Here is a 19,721-nt window from a genome sequence, read left to right as displayed (position 1 = left end):
AGGCATTCAAAAACTTTGTGAAAAGAAAAAAATAAAAGACTATTTGTGACTGACTGTCTTCTTTCCCTGGAATGTGACGTCTGTGAGATCAGGGACCTTGCTTGGGTGGTGTTCACCTCTGCATTCCCAGTGCTCCGAACAGCATCTGAGCATATTAGGTGGGCACCAAGTCAGCACAGAATGAATCCTCTCTGAGCAAAGAGATCTGGTCAAGTGAGTCAGGGACCCATTGGAGCAATCTCCTCCTTTCTTCAGTTTCTGCTCTTCTCAGCTGTCCCAGAAAGCTTGGTTCAACTGGATGAAAATAACACCAACTGTATTTTTTATGTAAACTACTCACTAGTTTCTCCAATTCCTATAACTCAATGTATGCATGTGTTTTCACTGATGTGTACAATAATCTTTATTGTAGGCTTATTGGACACAGCACTAAATGCTTTGTCTGGATGAAATTTGTTACTTTTCTAGTGGACATGCTCTCCCAACTAAAAAATGTTACAAGGACCATCAATAAGGACCTAAACTATGAAAATAATTTTCTGTTTTCATTTAATACTTATCTTTAGTCTTATTTCTTTGGACCTAAACTTAATTTTGCTTTGGACCTTTGCTTTGAACCTGCATGTCAGATGCACAACATCTTTAAATCTTCATTTGAAGATAGCTAAGAGACTCAAGACTTGAAAGCTATCACTCCATCTTCCTGGGTACCTTCAAGTGTTTTGTTAATAGCGTTCCTTTTTGTTGAACAGATTATCCTGCATCTCTGTGTCATGTTGAAATGCTCAGCACTGACATTCCTTTTCTCAGGTTTTACAAGAAGAAGAGCAGAGGTTTTTGTTATTGATACAAAGCTCTGCTTTTGTGAGCATGCTGATTCATTCTCATCAGGGAAAAGATGAGGGGTTGTGTGAAGGACTGGAAAAATTGTTATCGAGAGAGGAAAAAAACCAAGAAGACTGAGATATTATTTTAGCTTTCTTGACCTAAAGTTCAAGATTTCATAAAATCCACCTTAAAGCCTACTTAGTTCAGTGTTATTATTATATAGATGAGGACACTTGGTTCAGGAAGGAAAAGCGATTCTCCCAAGGCCACACAATTGAGACACAAAAGTCAGAGTCAAACTGAATTCCATCTGGATTTGTGAAGGGCTGGTTACCAAAGTACAGTTAAACAGTTAAACCAAAATAGGCTCACCGTGGGATCTTGAATGAATCCTCTAACCTTTCCATTTATGTTTTTAAATCTGTAAAATGGGCCTATCTGGAGAAAAGTCCAGATGAGTATTATAGTTATCACCAGATTATTAGGTGTTCAATTGTATTTTGGCTCTTTTATAGCAACAGCAATAATATCATCATAATTTCTTTATTTAATTTATTTACATAATAAAATATTTATTGTTAAGCAATACATTATCATGGTTTGTTATTCATAAGGCACAAAAGAATATACAGCAAAAAGTCTTCCTGCTGCCACAACTTTCCAGCCATTGAGTTCTTGGAGGCAACCAGTTTCTACCAATTCTTAGTGAATCTTTCTAGAAATGTTTTATGCACATGCAAGAAAATATGCATCTTTTTTTTTAACAGAAATGGTAACATATTATATACATTGTTTTGTACTTTGCTTTTCTCTTACAACATTGTATCTTTTTATATATTGTTTTGTTGTTTCCTTTTTGTTTTTTAAGGCCAAATAGGATTGTTCTGTATGGCTGTATATCGTTTGAACTAGTTTCCTGCTGAGATATGTTTAGATTCCCAATCTTTTTCTATTATAAATATTGCTAAAATAAACATACATATGTTTATATATATATATATACACACACACACAAGTGTGTGTCTCTTTCTGTGAGTGTGAATCTGTAGGATAAATTCTTAAAAGTGAACTTAGTGGGCCAAAGATTTTGATAGCGTGCACCACTTTAATGCCTCGGATTTAAATACTGCTTTCAATCTTCCCTTTTTGAATGATTATTACATAGGCTCTGTCCTTTGGAATCAGAGGCTTAAGATCTGAGGTAACAAAAACAGGTATGACTGTGTATCTGCATAATAAAAACAAGGGACAGAGCTCCAAGATCCACAACTTGGAAGGCTCTTCAGAAGAGAATAGGTGTTAAGGTGCTTGGAAGCCTGTGGGCGGCTCATGCTGTCACTGAAGGTGGTCATCGCTTCTGGAACGCCTGCTTCTTGAGCGTCTAGAGGTCTGGCAAACTGCAGAGGATGCCCTGCAGAACCCAAACTGGACTGTAAAACCCTTTATCTGTGTTGTCTATAAATGCCAAGGCAGGGTATAATAAAATTAGTATAAAAGCAGTAAATGTTTGTTGCATTAATGAATTTATTCTTAGGCACCTTCCTTTTAGAATCTTGGAACATCAGTGCTAGAGGAGTCCTTTGAGATACTCTAGTCTATCATTTGAGAGGGCGGGAGTGGTCCAGCTCTTACCTCTAGTATTGGAACTATTGAACTTTGCGTCCATTTATTTGGAATTGTGTACCCTATTTATTTGGAATTGTGTATTTGGTTGTGAGTGCCACCGTTTAAATGGGAATGTAGATGAAAAAGATCCTACCTAGCATGTGGGAAATAAATGAAAGACCCATAGGTGTTAGGCTTGGGAGGGGAGAGGGAACTTTAGAAAGGATATATACATGGCACTTGTCTTCATAGCTTCACAGTGAAGAAAATATTCTAAGCACTTCAAGAACTATTAACTAGAGCCAGTGGTTGGAAGCTATAGGGGTACAGATTCAGTTCAGTATGGAAAATCTTTCTAATGAAGCCACATGAACTCCTGGTGAGGTGGCCACATCCCAGCGGTAGCAGTGTTTAGGCAGAGGCTGTGTGGCCACCTTGGAGAGATGAAGTTCGAAGAAAGGCCACTCTGGGGGAGATAAGACCAACTCCCTTATGAGATCACCCCCAATTCAGTTTCTGTGCTTGGATTAACATCCAAATGGAGCTTTGCCTTTAGTGTAAACCTTGTTTATTATACCTTATGAAATATGTTTCTTTGTGTTCTTTTTTCTTCTTCTTTTTTAAAATATCTTTTATTGCACTTTAGGTTCTGGGATACATGTGCAAAACATGCAGGATTGTTGCATAGGTACATACACGGCAATGTGGTTTGCTGCCTCCATCACCCCGTCACCAATATCTGGCATTTCTTTCCCTGTTATCCCTCCCCAACTCCCTACCCACCGCTGTCCCTCCCCTAGTACCCCCAACAGACCCCAGTGTGTGATGCTTCCCTCCCTGTGTCCATGTGTTCTCACTATTCAACACCCACCTATGAGTGAGAACATGCAGTGTTTGATTTTCTGTTCTTGTGTCAGTTTGCTGAGAATGATGGTTTCCAGGTTCATCCATGTCCCTAGAAAGGACACAGACTCATTGTTTTTGATGGCTGCATAGTATTCCATGGTGTATATGTGCCACATTTTCCCTTTCCAGTCTATCATCGATGGGCTTTTGGGTTGTTTCCAGGTCTTTGCTATTGTAAACAGTGCCGCAGTGAACAAATATGTGTGTGTGTCTTTATGATAGAATGACTTATAATCCTTTGGATATATACTCAGTAATGGGATTGCTGGATCAAATGGAATTCTATTTCTAGGTCCTTGAGGAATCGCCACACTGTCTTCCACAATGGTTGAACTAATTTACACTCCCACCAACAGTGTAAAAGTGTTCTTATTTCTCCACATCCTCTTCAGCATGTGTTGTCTCCAGATTTTTTAATGATTGCCATTCTAACTGGAGTGAGATGGTATCTCAATGTAGTTTTGATTTGCATTGCTCTAATGACCAGTGATGAGCATTTTTTCATGTTTGTTGGCATCCTAAATGTCTTCTTTTGAAAAGTGTCTGTTCATGTCCTTTGCCCACTTTTGAATGTGTTTGTTTTTTTCTTGTAAATCTGTTTTAGTTCTTTTTAGAATCTGGATATTAGCCCTTTGTCAGATGAGTAGATTGGAAAAATTTTTTCCCATTCTTTTGGTTGCCGGTTTGCTCTAATGAGTTTTTCTTTTGCTGTACAGAAGCTCTGGAGTTTAATTAGATCCCATTTGTCTATTTTGACTTTTGTTGCCAGTGCTTTTGGTGTTTTAGTCATGAAGTCCTTGCCTATGCCTGTGTCCTGAATGGTTTTGCCTAGGTTTTCTTCTAGGGTTTTTATGGTGTTAGGCCTTATGTTTAAGTCTTTAATCCATCTGGAGTTAATTTTAGTGCAAGGTGTCAGAAAGGGGTCCAGTTTCAGCTTTCTGCACATGGCTAGCCAGTTTTCCCAACATCATTTATTAAACAGGGAATCCTTTTCCCATTGCTTGTTTTTGTCAGCTTTGTCAAAGATCAAATGGTTGTAGATGTGTGGCATTGCCTCCGAGGCCTCTATTCTGTTCCATTGGTCTATATCTCTGTTTTGGTACCAGTACCATGCTGTTTTGATTACTGTAGCCTTGTAATATAGTTTGAAGTTAGGTAGCGTGATGCCTCCAGCTTTGTTCTTTTTGCTTAGAATTGACTTGGCTATGCGACCTCTCTTTTGGTTCCATATGAAGCTTAAGGTGGTTTTTTCTAGTTCTGTGAAGAGGGTCATAGGTAACTTGATGGGGATAGCATTGAATCTATAAATTACTTTGGGCAGTATGGCCATTTTCACAATATTGATTCTTCCTAACCATGAGCATGGAGTGTTTCTCCATCTGTTTGTGTCCTCTCTTATTTCCTTGAGCAGTGGTTTGTAGTTCTCCTTGAAGAGGTCCTTTAAATCCTTTGTTAGTTGTATTCCTAGATATTTTATTCTCTTTGTAGCAATTGTGAATGTCAGTTCATTCTTGATTTGTCTCTCTTTAAGTCTGTTATTGGTGTATAGGAATGCTTGTGATTTCTGCACATCGATTTTGTATCCTGAGACTTTGCTGAAGTTGCTTATCAGTTTCAGGAGATTTTGGGCTGAGACAATGGGGTTTTCTAAATGTACAGTCTTGTCATCTGCAAATAGAGACAATTTGACTTCTTCCTTTCCTAATCGAATACCCTTTATTTATTTTTCTTGCCTGATTGCTCTGGCTAGAATGTCCAATACTATATTGAATAGGAGTGGTGAGAGAGGGCATCCTTGTCTAGTGCCAGATTTCAAAGGGGATGCTTCCAGTTTTTGCCCATTCAGTATGATATTGAGTGTGGGTTTGTCGTAAGTAGCTTTTATTATTTTGAGATACATACCATCAATATCTAGTTTATTGAGAGTTTTTAGTATAAAGGGCTGCTGAAGGTTGTCGAAGGCCTTCTCTTTATCTTTTGAGATAATCATGTGGTTTTTGTCTTTGGTTCTGTTTATGTGATGGATTCTATTTATAGACTTGCAAAGGTTCAACCAGCATTGCATCCTCAGGATGAAGCCTACTTGATCATGATGGATAGACTTTTTGATGTGCTGTTGTAATTGGTTTGCCAGTATTTTATTGAAGATTTTTGCATCTATGTTCATAATGGATATTGACCTGAAGTTTTCTTTTCTTGTTGAGTCTCTGTCGGGTTTTGGTATCAGATGATGTTGGTCTCATAAAATGGGCTTCCTCTCTAGCTGCCCTTAGCATTTTTTCCTTCATTTCAATCCTGGTGAATCTGATGATTATGTGCCTTGGGGTTACTCTTCTTGAGGAATATCTCTGTGGTGTTCTGTGTATTTCCTGGACTTAAATATTGGCCTGCCTTGCTAGGTTGGGGAAGTTCTCCTGGATAATATCCTGAAGAGTGTTTTCTAGCTTGGATTCATTCTCTCCATCACATTCAGGTACACCTATGAAAGGTAGGTTAGGTCTTTTCACATAATCCCATATTTCTTAGAGGCTTTGTTCATTTCTTTTCACTCTTTTTTCTCTAATCTTGCCTTCTCGTTTTATTTCATTGAGTTGATCTTCAATCTCTGATATCCTTTCTTCTGCTTGGTCGATTTTGGCTATTAAAACTTGTGTATGCTTTGCGAAGTTCTTGTGTTGTGTTTTTTAGCTACATTAAGTCATTTATATTCTTCTCTAAGCTGTTTATTTTCATTAGCGTTTCATCAAACGTTTTTTTCAAGGTTCTTAGTTTCTTTGCATTGGGTTAGAACATGTTCTTTTAGCTCAGAGAAGTTTGTTATTACCCACCTTCTGAAGCCTGTTTCTGTGAATTCGTCAGATTCATTCTCCATCCAGCTTTGTTGCGTTGCTGGTGATGAGTTGTGATCCCTTGGAGAAGGAGAGGCGTTCTGGTTTGGGGTGTTTTCATCCTTTTTGTGCTGGTTTCTTCCCATCTTTGTGGATTTATCAACTTGTGGTCTTTGTGGTTGGTGACTTTCAGATGGGGTCTCTGAGTGGACATCCTTTTTGTTGATGATAAAGTTACTTCTTTCTGTTTTTTAGTTTTCCTTCTAACAGTCAGGCCCCTCTGCTGTAGGACTGCTGGAGGTCCACTCTAGACCCTGCTTACCTGGGAATCACCTGTGGCGGCTGCAGAACAGTAAGGTTTGTTGCCAGTTTCTTCTTCTGTTGTCTTCATCTCAGAAGGATACCCACCAGATGTTAGCCTGAGCTCTCCTTTATGGGGTGACTCTTTGGATATATGGGGGTCAGGGAGCTTCTTGAGGAGACAATCTGTCCCTCATAGGAGCTCAAGTGCTCAGCTGTGAGCTCTGTTGTTCTGTTCAGAGCTGCTGGGCAGTTACGTTTAAGTCTGCTGCAGTGGGACTCATAACCACCTTTTTCCCCAGGTGCTCTGTCCTGGGAAGGTGGGGCTTTATTTATAAGTTCCTGATGTGCTGCTGCTTTTTTCCAGAGCTGCCCTGCCCAGCAAGGAGGTAGCCTAGTCACAGTCTGCCAGCAGAGGCATTGCTGAGCTGCCATGGGCTCTGCTCAGCTGCTGTGTGAACTTCTTTGCAGTTTTGTTTATAGAGGTATAGTTAGAACTGCCTTAGTAATGGAGGTCCGCCTCAGTAATGGCAGACTGCCTCTGTAATGGCACCTTCCCCCAACAGAACTGGACCGTCCCGGGTCCAGCAGCACTTGCTGTGAAACTCTCAGTCCAGAGTGTTTCAGATTGCTGGTCTTTGTTGGGGTGGAACCTGGCGAGTCAGATCACCTGGCTCCCTGTTTCAGCCCCGTTTTTTTCAGTTCAATGGGTGCCTCTGTCTCCCAGGTATTCCAGGCACCAGCTGAAACGGTTGCCCAGATTTGTGTGAGTTTTTGTGTGGGGACCCACTGTGCCGGTTGAAGCAGCCCTACTGGAAACTCACGGGGCTTTTCAGCTCAGGAATCTCCTGGTCTGTGGGCAGTAATAACTCGTTTGAAAATGCAGTGTTCATTCACCCTCTGCGTTGTTCTGTGATAACCTGCTTTTTTCCAGCTAAAACTAACTCTCCCTTTCTCAGACTAAAAGCTGTTCAGGCTTCATGTTAGCCTCTTGAGCCAGACAGACTCCATCTTAGCTTCTTCATTTTAGTTATTTTCCCACCATTATGTATGTAACTGTAGTATGTAGCTGGGGCAGGCTGACACTGGGCACATCCAGGAATGCATTTGTTGATAAGAGGCCGTGTTAAGTGGTACCAGCAGAGCCTGGGAATGCAGGTGCTGTTGAGCGCCCAGAGCCCCCATTATCTATAAGTTGTATGTCTTTCATGACAGCTTTACCCCTCATACCTGGCACTGTTTTATTTCTCATGTACTAGTTTATCTTTTAACTTTTTTGCTTACTGTGCTTTTGTGAAAAATTTTCTTCAGCTAGGTTCCCCCTCCCTTTTAAAACTAGGGTATAAAAGATCACCTGACTTTTTCTTAGGGGCCGAGAGAGTTTTGGGCATTAGCCACCTCATATTTCAATCTCAGAATGTGGCACATTCCTTGACTCGCTCAGGTACAACAGTTCTCGCTGGGAACTTCACTCCAGAGCTGTTCCTATTCGTCCATCTTGGATTCGCCCCCACTCTTTGTGTTCTGATTACAAATGCTCCTTGACTTAAGATGGGTCTGTGACCCAATAAACCCATTGTAAATTGAAACTGCATCTAATACACCTAACTCCCGAAATGTCTTAGCTTAGCTTAGCCTGCCTTGAATGTGCTGAGAACACTTGAGTAGTACCATTTTGGCAGAAGGTAATTAGGTACAGTGGCATTATTGTCTTAATTTCCTGGAACTGCTCTAACAAATTACCACAAGCTTAGTGGCTTAAAGGAGCACACATTTATTACTTAGAGCTCCATGGGTTACAAGTCCAACATGAGTCTCACTGTGCTAAAATCAAGGTAAGGGGATGTAGGAGATTGGTCAGAGTGGTGGGAGAACCTGTAGGAAAAGGAGCGGGCCTTCTGAAAGGTCAGAAGGCTCTGCAAAGCTTTGGGGGAGAATAGCTGAAGGCAGCTGTTGTATAACCCTGAGGCAGAGGGCAAGGAGTAGGTACAAGGGAGTGTAGGGGAATTTATCTTAAACAGGCTTGTTTACTTATGTTAACCAGGAATTGACCTTTGACCATCCGTGCAAGTGACTGTTCCCTGAAAGGGAACAATAAATGTTAATTACCTACAGGTTGTGTTTGCTCCAGGCTTTCCGCATTATTCCTGCACTGAATAAAAGCAAGCAGCTCCAGCTTCTCGTGGCTGCTGCACTTTGGCCACTAGAGCTGGGCAGTCCCCTAGCTACTCTTACACTGCATACCTGCGTCTGAGTACCCATTTCATCTGTTGGTCTGCCAGGGTCTGTGGGACAGACCAGGCATGGGCAGGGCAGCATTCCCTCTGGAGGCTCTAGGGGAGAATCTGGTTTCCTTTTTCTAGCTGCGAGAGGCTGCTCACATCCCTAAACTGTGGCCCTTCCTTCATCAGCACAGCCAGCAACAACCGGCTGAGTCCTCATATCACCTCACTCTGACCTCCTCTTCTGCCTCTCTCTTCCACTTTAAGAACCTTGTGATTAAAATGTGGCCACCCAGATAATCTAGGATAACCTTCCTATTCCATCTGCAGCCTTAATTATTCTTTGCCATGTAACCTAATGAAGTCATAGGTTCTGGGGATTAGGGTGTGGCCCCCTTTGGGGGTCATCATTCTGCCCACCATAGTTATACATTTGGCATGTTATTTCCCTGTCCAGAGACAGGGATAAAGGAGCATCATGGTTTGCACCTCTTAGTGGCTTGCCGTTGGCTGAGATCATTTGGAAAGCTGGATCTGCCTTCCTGACAATTCCTATGGCCATATTGGGGCTTTCTTAACCTTGGGCCTCTGCGACTTCTGGGATTGCTTTGTGAATGTGTGTGCTCTGTTTCAGCACTCACTTCTTTGAATATTTGGGTTAGCACAGAACTTCCGTAGACCTTGCCCTGACCAGTCCTGGGGGCGTGTGCTACCAGTAAGAGGGTGGCACAAGTGGGCTGTGCTGTGTGAGCTCCCGTTAATCAACATGGAACAAATGAAACAGAACTACACACACACACACACACACACACACGCACACGCACATACACATACACGCACATATACATGCACACACACATACACACAGGCATTTTTGTATGATCATTAAACACACAGACCATAAAATCACAACTACCAAGTAAATTTTTTATGTGTTTTGCTGGCCTCTCCTTTCAGCACCCCCTACTGCCCTAGGGGTGGGGTTGGGGGTACTATGGTGCAACCCTAGACATGGCCATTCTTCTAAATATTTCAGGCTGGGCGTGGTGATTCATGCCTGTAATCCCAGCACTTTGGGAGGCCAAGGTGGGCAGATCATTTGAGGTCAGGAGTTCAAGACCTGCCTTGCCAATATGGTGAAACCCCATCTCTACTAAAAATGCAAAAATTAGCTGGGCATGGTGGTGTGTGCCTGTAGTCTCAGCTACTCGGGAGACTGAGCCAGGAGAACCACTTAAACCTGGGAGGTGGAGGTTGCAATGAGTTGGCATTGCTCTACTATACTCCAGCCTGGGTGACAGCCAGGCTATATCTCAAAAAATAAAAATAAATTTAAGAAATAAACACTTCTCCTCTCACAAAATGAAGTCTAAAATGTGGTCATTGAAAATAGATAGATAGTTACTGAGATTCATTATAAGGAATTGGCTTGCATGATTTTGGGGGCTGAGAAGTCTTCATAATCTGCCATTTGCAAACTGGAGAGTCAGGAAAGCTGGCGTTGTAAATTCCAGGCTGAGCCTGAAAGCTTGAGAACCAGGGGAGCTGATGGTGTAAGTCCCAGGCCCACAGGCAGGAGAAGACCAATGTCTCAACTCACACCACTGGGTAGAGACAGAATTCAACTCTCCTCCACCTTTTTGTTGTATTTGAGCTCTGAACAGATTGGATGGTGTCCACCCACACTGGGGAGAGCAATCTGTTTTACTCAGTTCAGTAAGTCAAATGTTAATTTCTTCCAGAGACACCTTAACAGATACACCTAGAAATAATGTGTAACCACGTATCTAGTGAGTAGAGCTGACACATAAAATGAACCTACATGAGTCCCTCCTTGGTCAACTTGGCACCCACAAGCATCACCTTAAACCATACTTAATCTCTAGAATAAATATAAGAACAAGCTCATAATTCCACCTAACGTGATGCAACTCTCCTGCATTCAATAAAAAATTCAACCCCTTTTCTAGAAAGAAGGTAAAATCCTTGATATCCTTCTCCTTGATATCACCTAACTAAAAAATACTATGATGTAAAATTAACGATACTTAAATACCATGATATCAAGTCAAAATGTCTTATGTTACATGCTAAGGGAATAAGAAAGGAAAGAAAACAAAGCTATTTGCTTTATATATATAATTAATTAATATAAAAAATATAATGCACACAAACATATTCATAACAAAATTAGGAAGTACTCATGACAATTACAATTCTTGTTTCTGTAACTGGTCACATGGCCATAGCAGGCACATATAACTACCTTCTACTACTCAGTCTGTATTCTCTTTTCCTTCAGCAAGCATCCCAGTTACTCATATTTATTTACCTAGGGGAGTGACCCAAATCTTCATTCCTGAAGAATCTAGGCCATTAGTAGCCCTGCCTGGATTGGGTTGTTGTAGTTATTTCTTGACCTTAATCACAGGTCATGGTAATACTAAAACATGCCCTAAGGGATCTCCTGTATTCCAGACAGTCTTCTTTATCTCCATTGTAAAGCAGTAGTCCAATTTGTCTTTGATAGTCTGGAACAGTCATCTCAATTATCACTGTAACTTCCTCCTCACCTGTTCATTCACAGGCATGAAGAGCCCAAAGTGGTCACGTGTCAGTCTTAACTTCCAGTTCAATGGAATCACAACAGTGATTCTCCCTCTGAAACTACAACTTCTAGGTGAGTAGAATATAAGGTCACAGGTACAGGAAGTAGAACTTTTGCTATTGGATTGCTAAGGGTAATAGTGAATGGGGCTACCCCCATTTCCACCTCTTGATTTCTGGATTCTTGAATCCTAGCTATGGGAGAAAGAGCACCACATGTTGGATGCTGACTCAGAGCTATACAGCCCTCTGGAGAACCTTATCCCCACCCTATAAGGTATTGCTACCTAGTTGACCCTGTAAATTAGTCTTCAAAAGGCCGTCACACTGTTCTACATATGCCATCTGCTTTAGAATGGTGGAAAACATGGTAACTTCAGTGAATTCCATAAACACAGGCCCAGTGCTGTACTTGTTTTTGCTATGAAGTGAGTTCCTTGGTCAGAAACAATACTGTGTGGAATATCATGACACTGGATAAGCATTCTGTAATTCCATCAATGGTAGTTTTGGCAGAAGCATTGTGTGCAAGAAAGGCAAACCCATACCCAGAGTAAATGTCTGTTTCACCAAGAACAAAATGCTGCCCCTTCCATGATAGAAGTGGTCCAGTGTAATCAGCCTGCCACTAGGTAGCTGGCTGATTACCCCCAGGGAATTATGCCATACTGGGAATTCAGTGTTGGTTTCTGCTCCTGGCAGATTGGGCACTCAGTGGTGTCCAGATAGGCCTTGGGGAGTGGAAGTCCATGTTGCAGGGCCCATGCATAACCTTCATCCCTGCCATGAGGGCTGATTTTTTAAATGAGCTCATTGGGCTGGGACAGAGTTATCTGAAAAAAAGAGCCTGACTAGGCTGGGCATGGTGGCTCACGCCTGTAATTCTAGCACGGTGGGAGGCCGAGGCAGCAGGATCCCTTGAGGTCAGGAGTTTGAGACCAGCCTGGCTAACATGGTGAAACTTCGTCTCTACCAAAAAATACAAAAAAAAATTAGCTGGGCGTGGTGGCATGCACCTATAATCGCAGCTACTCAGGAGGCTGAGGCAAGAGAATTGCTTGAACCCAAGAGGTGTAGTGAGCCAAGATCATGCCATTGCCCTCCAGCCTGGGTGACAGAGTGAGACCTTGTCTCAAAAAAAAAGAGGCTGACTAGTATCTATAGAATGGGTCACCCTATTCACTTGATTATTAAAATTTGCCTCTGCTGATGTCACCCTTGGGTGAGCATTCACATGGGACACAAACATCATCTTTTGCACATTCAGAGAGGTTTATCCACATACCTCTTCTCCAGATTTCCTTGTCACCAGTTTTCTCATCATGTTCTTTCAAAGTGCCTGATCATCCAGCTAAACCATTGGCCACAACCCATGAATCTATATTATCACATGTCTGGCCATTGGTCCTGCCAAGCTAAGTGCACAACCAGGTGCAGTGGCTGAAGTTCTGCCCACTGGGAAGATTTTCTTTCACCACAGTCCTTCAGGGATGTCCCAGAAGGGGGCTATAGTGCTGCAGCGTTCACTTTCAGGTGGTGCCTGCGTGTCGTGCAGAACCATCTGTAAACCAGGCCAGAGTCTTCGATTCCTCTGTCAGCTGATCTAGGGAACTCCCCATGAAACCACAGGTGCGGGCTGGGAAAGAGAAGGCAACATGGCAGGAATAGGAACCATGGGCATTTGGCCCACTTCTTTATGTAACTTACTAGTGCCTTCAGAACCTGCTCAGGCCTGATCACAGATACACCACTTCCATTTGATGAAGGAGTCTTGCTATGTCCACCCAACTTTATGGCTTGGTGGGTCAGATAACACCTAGATCATGACAGCTCAAGTTGGTAAAGTGATAGTCCATGGTCAAGCATTCAATCTCTCCTGAAGCCCAATAGCAGGCCAAGAGCTGTTTCTCAGAAGAGGAAGTTATCTGCAAATGATGGCAATCCCTTGCTATGAAATCCTAGCAGTCTCCACTGTTATTCATCTATAGAGACCTGCCAAAGCCTCCAAGCAGCATCCCTATCTGCTACTGACACTTTAAGCACCACTGGATCTGCTGGGTCATGTGGCCCAAGGGGCAGAGCAGCTTGCACAGCAGCCTGGACCTATTGCAGAGCCTTATGTTATTCTGGGCTTCACTCAAAACTAGCAGCTTTGGGGGTTACTCAGTAAAGGGGAGAGACACACCCAAATGAAGACTGTGTTGCCTCCAAAATCCAAAGAAGCCTCCTGGGTATTATGAGCCCTTTATTTTGGTTGTAGAAACGGCCAGATGCAAAAACATATCCTTCACCTTAGAAGGGCTATGTTGACATGCCCCATACCACTGGACACTAGACATTTCACCAAGGTAGAGGCCTCCAAATTTTAATCAGATTTGTTTTTCACCCTCTGACACAAACGTTTTACTAAGTCTGGAGTAGTTGCTACTTCTTGCTCACTAGCATAACGGCATTGGTGTAATGGATCAGCGTGGTACCTGTGGAAAGGAAAGGCAAATGAGAGCCCTTCAAGCTAACTAATGACATAGGGCTGGAGAGTTGCTGTATCCTTGCCATAGGATAATGAAGGTGCATTTCTGACCTTGTCAGTGGAAGCATACTGCTTCTGGTGGGCCCTATTAACAGGGTGGAGAGAAGGCATTTGTGCTTTTGTGTTTGTCTGCGTATTGCCTTGAATGGTTAAAGAAAGCATGTGTATATGCACAATGGAATATACTATTCAGCCTTAAGAGAGAAGAAAATCAATCCTGTTGTTTTCAACAGCGTGGATGAACCTGGAAGACACTATGCTAAGTGAAATAAGCCAGTCACAGAAACACAAATACTGCAAGGCCCTGTTTATATGTGGTACCTAGAAAAGTTGAACTCGTAAAAGTAGAGAGTAGAATGTTGGTCACCAGAGGATGGAAGAGTGGATGGGTGAGGAATGGGGAGATATTGGTCAACAGGTTCGCAGTTTCAGTGAGATAGGAGAAATAAGTTTTACTAATCTGTTATACAGAGTGGTGACTATAATTAATAATAATGTAGTGTGTATTTCAGGATTGCTAAAAGAAGGCCAAATCAGGAGGATTGCTTGAAGCCAGGAGTTTGAAACCAGCCTGGGCTATATAGCAAGATCCCCATCTCTACCAAAAAAAAAAGTTAGCCAGGTGTGGTGGCTCATACCTGTAGTCCTAGCTACTCAGGAGGCTGAGATAAGAGTGAGCTGTCATCACACCACTGCTCTACAGCATGGGTGAAAGAGTGAGACTGTCTTAAAAAAAAAAAATGCCAAACGAGTAGATTTTAAATAATTTCGTTGCCTGAAAAATGTCAAGTAAGTGAGGTGATGGATATGTTAATTAGCTTGATGGAATCATTCTGCAATGTAAACATATGTCAAAACATCAAGCCTGACCCACATAGGGAGACCCCATCTCTCCAAAGGAAAAAAAATTACTGGGTTGTGGTGGCATGCGCCTGTAGTCCCAGCTACTTGAGGGGCTGAGGTGGGAAGATCACTGGGGCCCAAGAGGTCAAGGCTACAGTGAGCCAAGATTGTGCCACTGCACTGCAGCTTGGGTGACAGATCGAGACCCTATTTCAAACAAACAAATAAATAAATAGAAAAACTTCATATTGTACCCTATAAATATATACAATTATTTGTCAATTAAAAACAAAATTTAAAAAATCTTACAAGTCACTTTAGTGAGAATTCCTCATACTTGGTATCTGATCAAATTCTTTATCCCTCACCCTCAGTATATGATCACCCTGGTCTACCTTCAGTGAGATGTCGAGTAGGTTTAGCCCAATCCAACCCTACCCTGATGTTTCCATCTACTGACTGTCCCCCACCAACCTGCTCCTTGGCTGTAAATCTTCACTTGTCCTTGCTGTATTTGGAGTGGAGTCCAGTTCTAAGGTTCAAGAGTTCTAAGAGTCCTGAGGCCTCATTTCTTCTATTGCAATAGTTCCTGAATAAAGTCTGCTTTTATGGCTCTAATTACTGTTAGGCTGGCTTTCTTTACCTCTTGTATTTGTAGAACATTGACAAGCTAAAACGTTTTTGAATGAGTGAGGTCAGCCAGGAGACTGAGAGGATCCTGCTGTCATGTGGAGAACCATGGAGGAGTTACAGGCTTTAGTGCAGAAGCAGAGACAGGGAGGCAAGAAAGCTGTCTTCACATGCATCTGGCTGTGCAAGAAGAGAAAGGAATTATATAGCAAAGGATCTGGTCATCCTGAAGACTGTCAGGACAGCTCTTACCAAGTAGGAGTGAACAGGAACTGGTTTGAACTTAATTTTAAAGATGAAGTCAGTGCTAAGGAATGGGCCCCTTTCCTGCATGCTCTCTATGCTTCTGGGACATTTTCTGTGGGATCATACTGGCCCTCTTCTAGCAGGACACTGGGGGAAACACTGCAGGGGATGCTCACTGTGGCCCATGTGACCCATGGTGCTGCTCAGCAACATGTCAAGGATGCAGATTCTTTCCACTCATGCTTGAAACCAGCAGACAAATGGAGCGCATAGCCTCGCACCTAGCTAGACACACATTTCATGTTTCCTTAAACTGTTTTTAACTAGAAGCAAAGGCATTGCTTTGAGTAGCCGGACTTGGGTGTGCTAGGTGGGTACTTGGCTCTCACTTGATGCAAAAAAACTGGTGGTTTCGACTGAACAAATACAGAGCACCTATTATGTGCTAGCTAGAGAGTCAGATGCTGGGAACCAAGACAAGAACTTGGTATATTGGCTATCCTGTGGAAGCTCACAGTCTTGTTTTGGGAAGATGAAAAACACATAACTGACTAAACAAGGAGACTGACAATGGCAAGTGTGACAGTGATGTGGGACACAGGAGAAGAAGGGGTTCTGACCGAGGAAGGAGTTCCCAGTGAGCTCCACAGAAGGGGTGATATTTTCCAAGTGAGACCCCTTAACAAGAGAATTTCTTCTGCCTGCACAGACCGGATAACAGGCTTATTAAAAAGAGACTGCCATTCAGATGGGGTAGGTGCTAAAGATCTAAAAGTAGTAGAGGTCAGGGATGTGTGTTTTGGTTGTAGGGAAAGGGAGTAATGTCAAGAGTATGGGGCACCTAGGTATAGCAATGCTTTCATTAATTCCGTATACTCCCCTCTGCCTATCTGATAAAACTCTGCTTCCATTTGGTTAATCTAACCTTCACACGACCATGCCCTTCACGACAGCATGGCAATTTCATTCCCTTTGGCAGTAACTAGTTTAGGCATGAACATTCAGTGCAACTGTGGTCAAGAAAAAGTGGGGAGAAGTGAGAAGTGTTCTAGAGGGCTTCTGGGAAAGGCTTTCTTATTGTCAAAAGAGACAGACTCAAGGATGGAAAGTTTGTTCTTCTTCTGGACAGCATTGTGTCTGGATGTGATGCTGCCAAAGGGGCCACCATTTCACCGCCTTGAAGGGAGTGAGTCCAAGGGCAGAGCCTCAGATTAAAGATGGCAGAGCACAAAGATGGAGAAAATCACGGTCCTTGAAGATGGCATTGAGCAGCTGAATTTGCTCATCTAGCTCTGGAATTCTTATGTTAAATAATATTTGTCTTTAATGTTATTTTGAGATGTAATTTTGTAATAGACAGCTGTCTATTACATGCAGCTGAGAGCATCATACCTTAAACAAAGGAAACTGAGAGAAGACATTCAGAGGGATATCACACACCCAGGACTTTACCTGAGTGTGAATGTCCCTCCTCAAAACGAATTACTGCTAGTGGGACAGCCAGCCATCTTCTGCCCTCAAATATTTTCTAGCCTAAGCCCAGATGGGGGCAATCAATTGGGAACCTCTCTATTTTAGGCAAATTCCTCTTTTTCTAAGACAAGCTGGAATTGTACAGGAGAATTATTAATTGTCACTTAATGTACTAAAATCTGCTGCTACTCAGCCCGAGGTCTTGCTACACAGAGCTGGCCAAGAGAGGAGCTGCTCTATCACCAACCAGTTCCTACAGGCAAAGTGTCTGCCTTTGAGACTTGAGATTTCATGCTGATTTTTGAAAGCCCTCTTTTTTTTTCTTCTATTTTTTGCATAGACCAGAGACAAAGCAGAAAGCCCTCTTTGTCCCTCCCAATGAGCAGCACACAAGCCTCTCATTGTAGCTTAGCTTTAGTTGGAAGAGAACCACCTATATTTTCTGGAACATAACCACCTATATTTCTGGTTCCTTCTGGGGCCTCCAAGAGTGAATTCTGGGTAAACCAAGGAACTTATATTTAATGTGGGGCCAGCTAACATACCCTTTGCATTTAGTTTAAATTCATCCAACACTTAAAAAATATATGCTGTGGTTAAAAGACAAACTTACTTTTATTTAGAGAGGTATCTGTATGCTCATGATATCACCTTGAGAAATCATTTCCTCCCATGCAGCACCTGGCTCTCAGAAGAGCCTTAACCTAGGCTGGAATATTTATGTACTCTACCTGCATGTCAGTATCTCCGCCACACCTTAATGCAGCCAATAGAGATCTTGTTTATTTTTAATTACATTATTACAATCATCAATTTTTTTTAAATTACAGAATTTTGGGAAATTGAAAAATAAGGTCAATCTAATCACTTCATCTGATGCATCAATGAATTAATTTCATCCTGATCTTCCAGTGTTATCCACATACAAGTATATTTGTATGCTGCAATTCTAGTACGCATACATTTTTGTCTCGAGTTTTTTCATCTTATTAAATTAAAAGACAGTCCGTGTTGCCACGATGTTTTTATAATAATTTTAATGTTTGCATACTAGGATCAGCAAGTAGATGGAATGTAATAATATAACTTTGTAAGAAACACTGGTAGCAGTTTAGGGAACTGCTGTTTCTCTCCTCCTCCTTCCTTTTGTTTTGTTGCCCATCTCTCCATTGGGATCAAGAATTCAGAAATGAGTGGCCCATCCCCAGCTCCGGGGGCAAGTCCTGACTGGTCTAAGCCTATCATGGCAGTTCCATTTCCCCTGCTAGAGATTGGCTTCGGTGTCTGCATGTGTTGCTAGTTTGCCAAGGGACATGAAAGGGACTTCTGGGCAAAGCTTTTATCCTTGTAAAAAGAAACATGTAGGAAGAGATGTTCCCTCCTTCCAGTGGACACCATTGTTTCTACATGTGGTGCCTCTAAATGTGGCAGGCAAATGTTACCCAACTGAATCAACTTTCTCTCCCGTCGGTAAACATTAAGGCCTATTGTAGGCTGTGGCTATAAATTAGCCTATTATTAGAAAAGCCTCACTTTCTTGGCATTGGGGTGCTTAGATCTGGAACTTTTTTCTGGATAGTAGGATTTTTCACCTTAGCAAAAGTGAGACACCAAACTCTGAGACACTTCCCCAGGGTCTTACATTAAATGTCCTGTTTTGTCATTGATGTGAAAGGATGGGGAATAAACCAGGTCAACCAAGTTGCTATTCTTTTCTGTTGTCCCAAGTGAGTCAGGGCACAAACAGTCTGATCATTGGAGATGAGCTGACAAGTGTGACTCAGAGCCAGAGATATAGAAAGAGACACGATGCTGGATCCCTAGGATGCCCCAGAAAGCGCTTCATCCTGAAGGGCCAAGAGCCCGTAGGAGGCAATAGTCTTCTCAGGTGAGGAACCCTTCCTCCAGACCTAGACTGCAGACTTGCACCCCTGTTTTTCTCTAGTGGACCCAACTTTTGGATAGGGTCCATTCAGACTCAGTTCACAACCCTTACGCTCTTGTAAGACTATAAGATTTAGGCTAAGAAGACCTGGATTAAGATTCTAGTTCTATTATTGCATCCATCTCAGGATAGTTGTAATTTTGGGCTACCTTTTCTGATTTTCAGTTTGTATAACTATAAAGTGAAGTTAGTGGAAATATCTCTATCACAGAATTGTTGGGAATGTTAAGTGACAGAATATGTATGAACTTGAGTGTAGCAATAGCAATTTATGGGCCACTTACTATGTGTCAGGCTCTGTGAATAAAAACATAAATAAGAATTTGTTCTTGTTCTTAACAAGCTTACAGTCTAATGGAGAAAACAGTTTATAAAGTATTGGCAATTATCACTACTACCCAGGATTCACATATTTGAAGGTCAAATAAGGATTTTCTCAGTGTATGATTGTCTTAGTTTGTGCTGCTATAACAAAATACCACAGAAAATACAAAATTTACATGCACAGTAGACATTTATTTCTCTCAGTTGGGGAGGATGGGAAGTCTAAGGTCAAGGTGCTGGCAGGTTTGTTATCTGGTGAAGGCAGCTCTCGGCTTCCAACATGATACCTTTACATCCTCTGGAAGGGACAAAGGCTGTATTCTCACATGGTGAAAGGTAGAAGTGCTAAAAGGGTATGAGGGCTGTGGGAAGCCTCTTATAAGGATCTTAATCCCATTCATAAAGGAAGAGTCCTCATGACCTAATCATCTCCT

The 19,721-nt window shown here is 42.1% G+C and overlaps 1 protein-coding gene across 2 annotated transcripts in view; it reads left to right on the top strand.

Annotated features, from left to right (window-relative positions):
- The window catches only part of OXTR (oxytocin receptor), a 217,679-nt gene that overhangs the window by 5,993 nt on the left and 191,965 nt on the right, over positions 1 to 19,721 (top strand). For both annotated transcript variants that reach the window (XR_010337227.1, XM_064361954.1), the window contains exons 2-4: positions 3,080 to 3,121; positions 6,423 to 6,524; positions 11,277 to 11,369. The gene's annotated coding sequence lies outside the window, so the exon portion shown is untranslated. The remainder of the gene's footprint in view (positions 1 to 3,079; positions 3,122 to 6,422; positions 6,525 to 11,276; positions 11,370 to 19,721) is intronic.

The sequence above is a fragment of the Aotus nancymaae genome, unplaced genomic scaffold (genome assembly GCF_030222135.1).
Source record: "Aotus nancymaae isolate 86718 unplaced genomic scaffold, 86718_ANA_hifiasm-v0.15.2.pri h1tg000046l, whole genome shotgun sequence".
Classification (NCBI taxonomy): Eukaryota; Metazoa; Chordata; class Mammalia; order Primates; family Aotidae; genus Aotus; species Aotus nancymaae.
The sequence above is the reverse complement of the archived record's forward strand: the minus strand, read 5'-3'. Positions and strand labels throughout refer to the sequence as shown.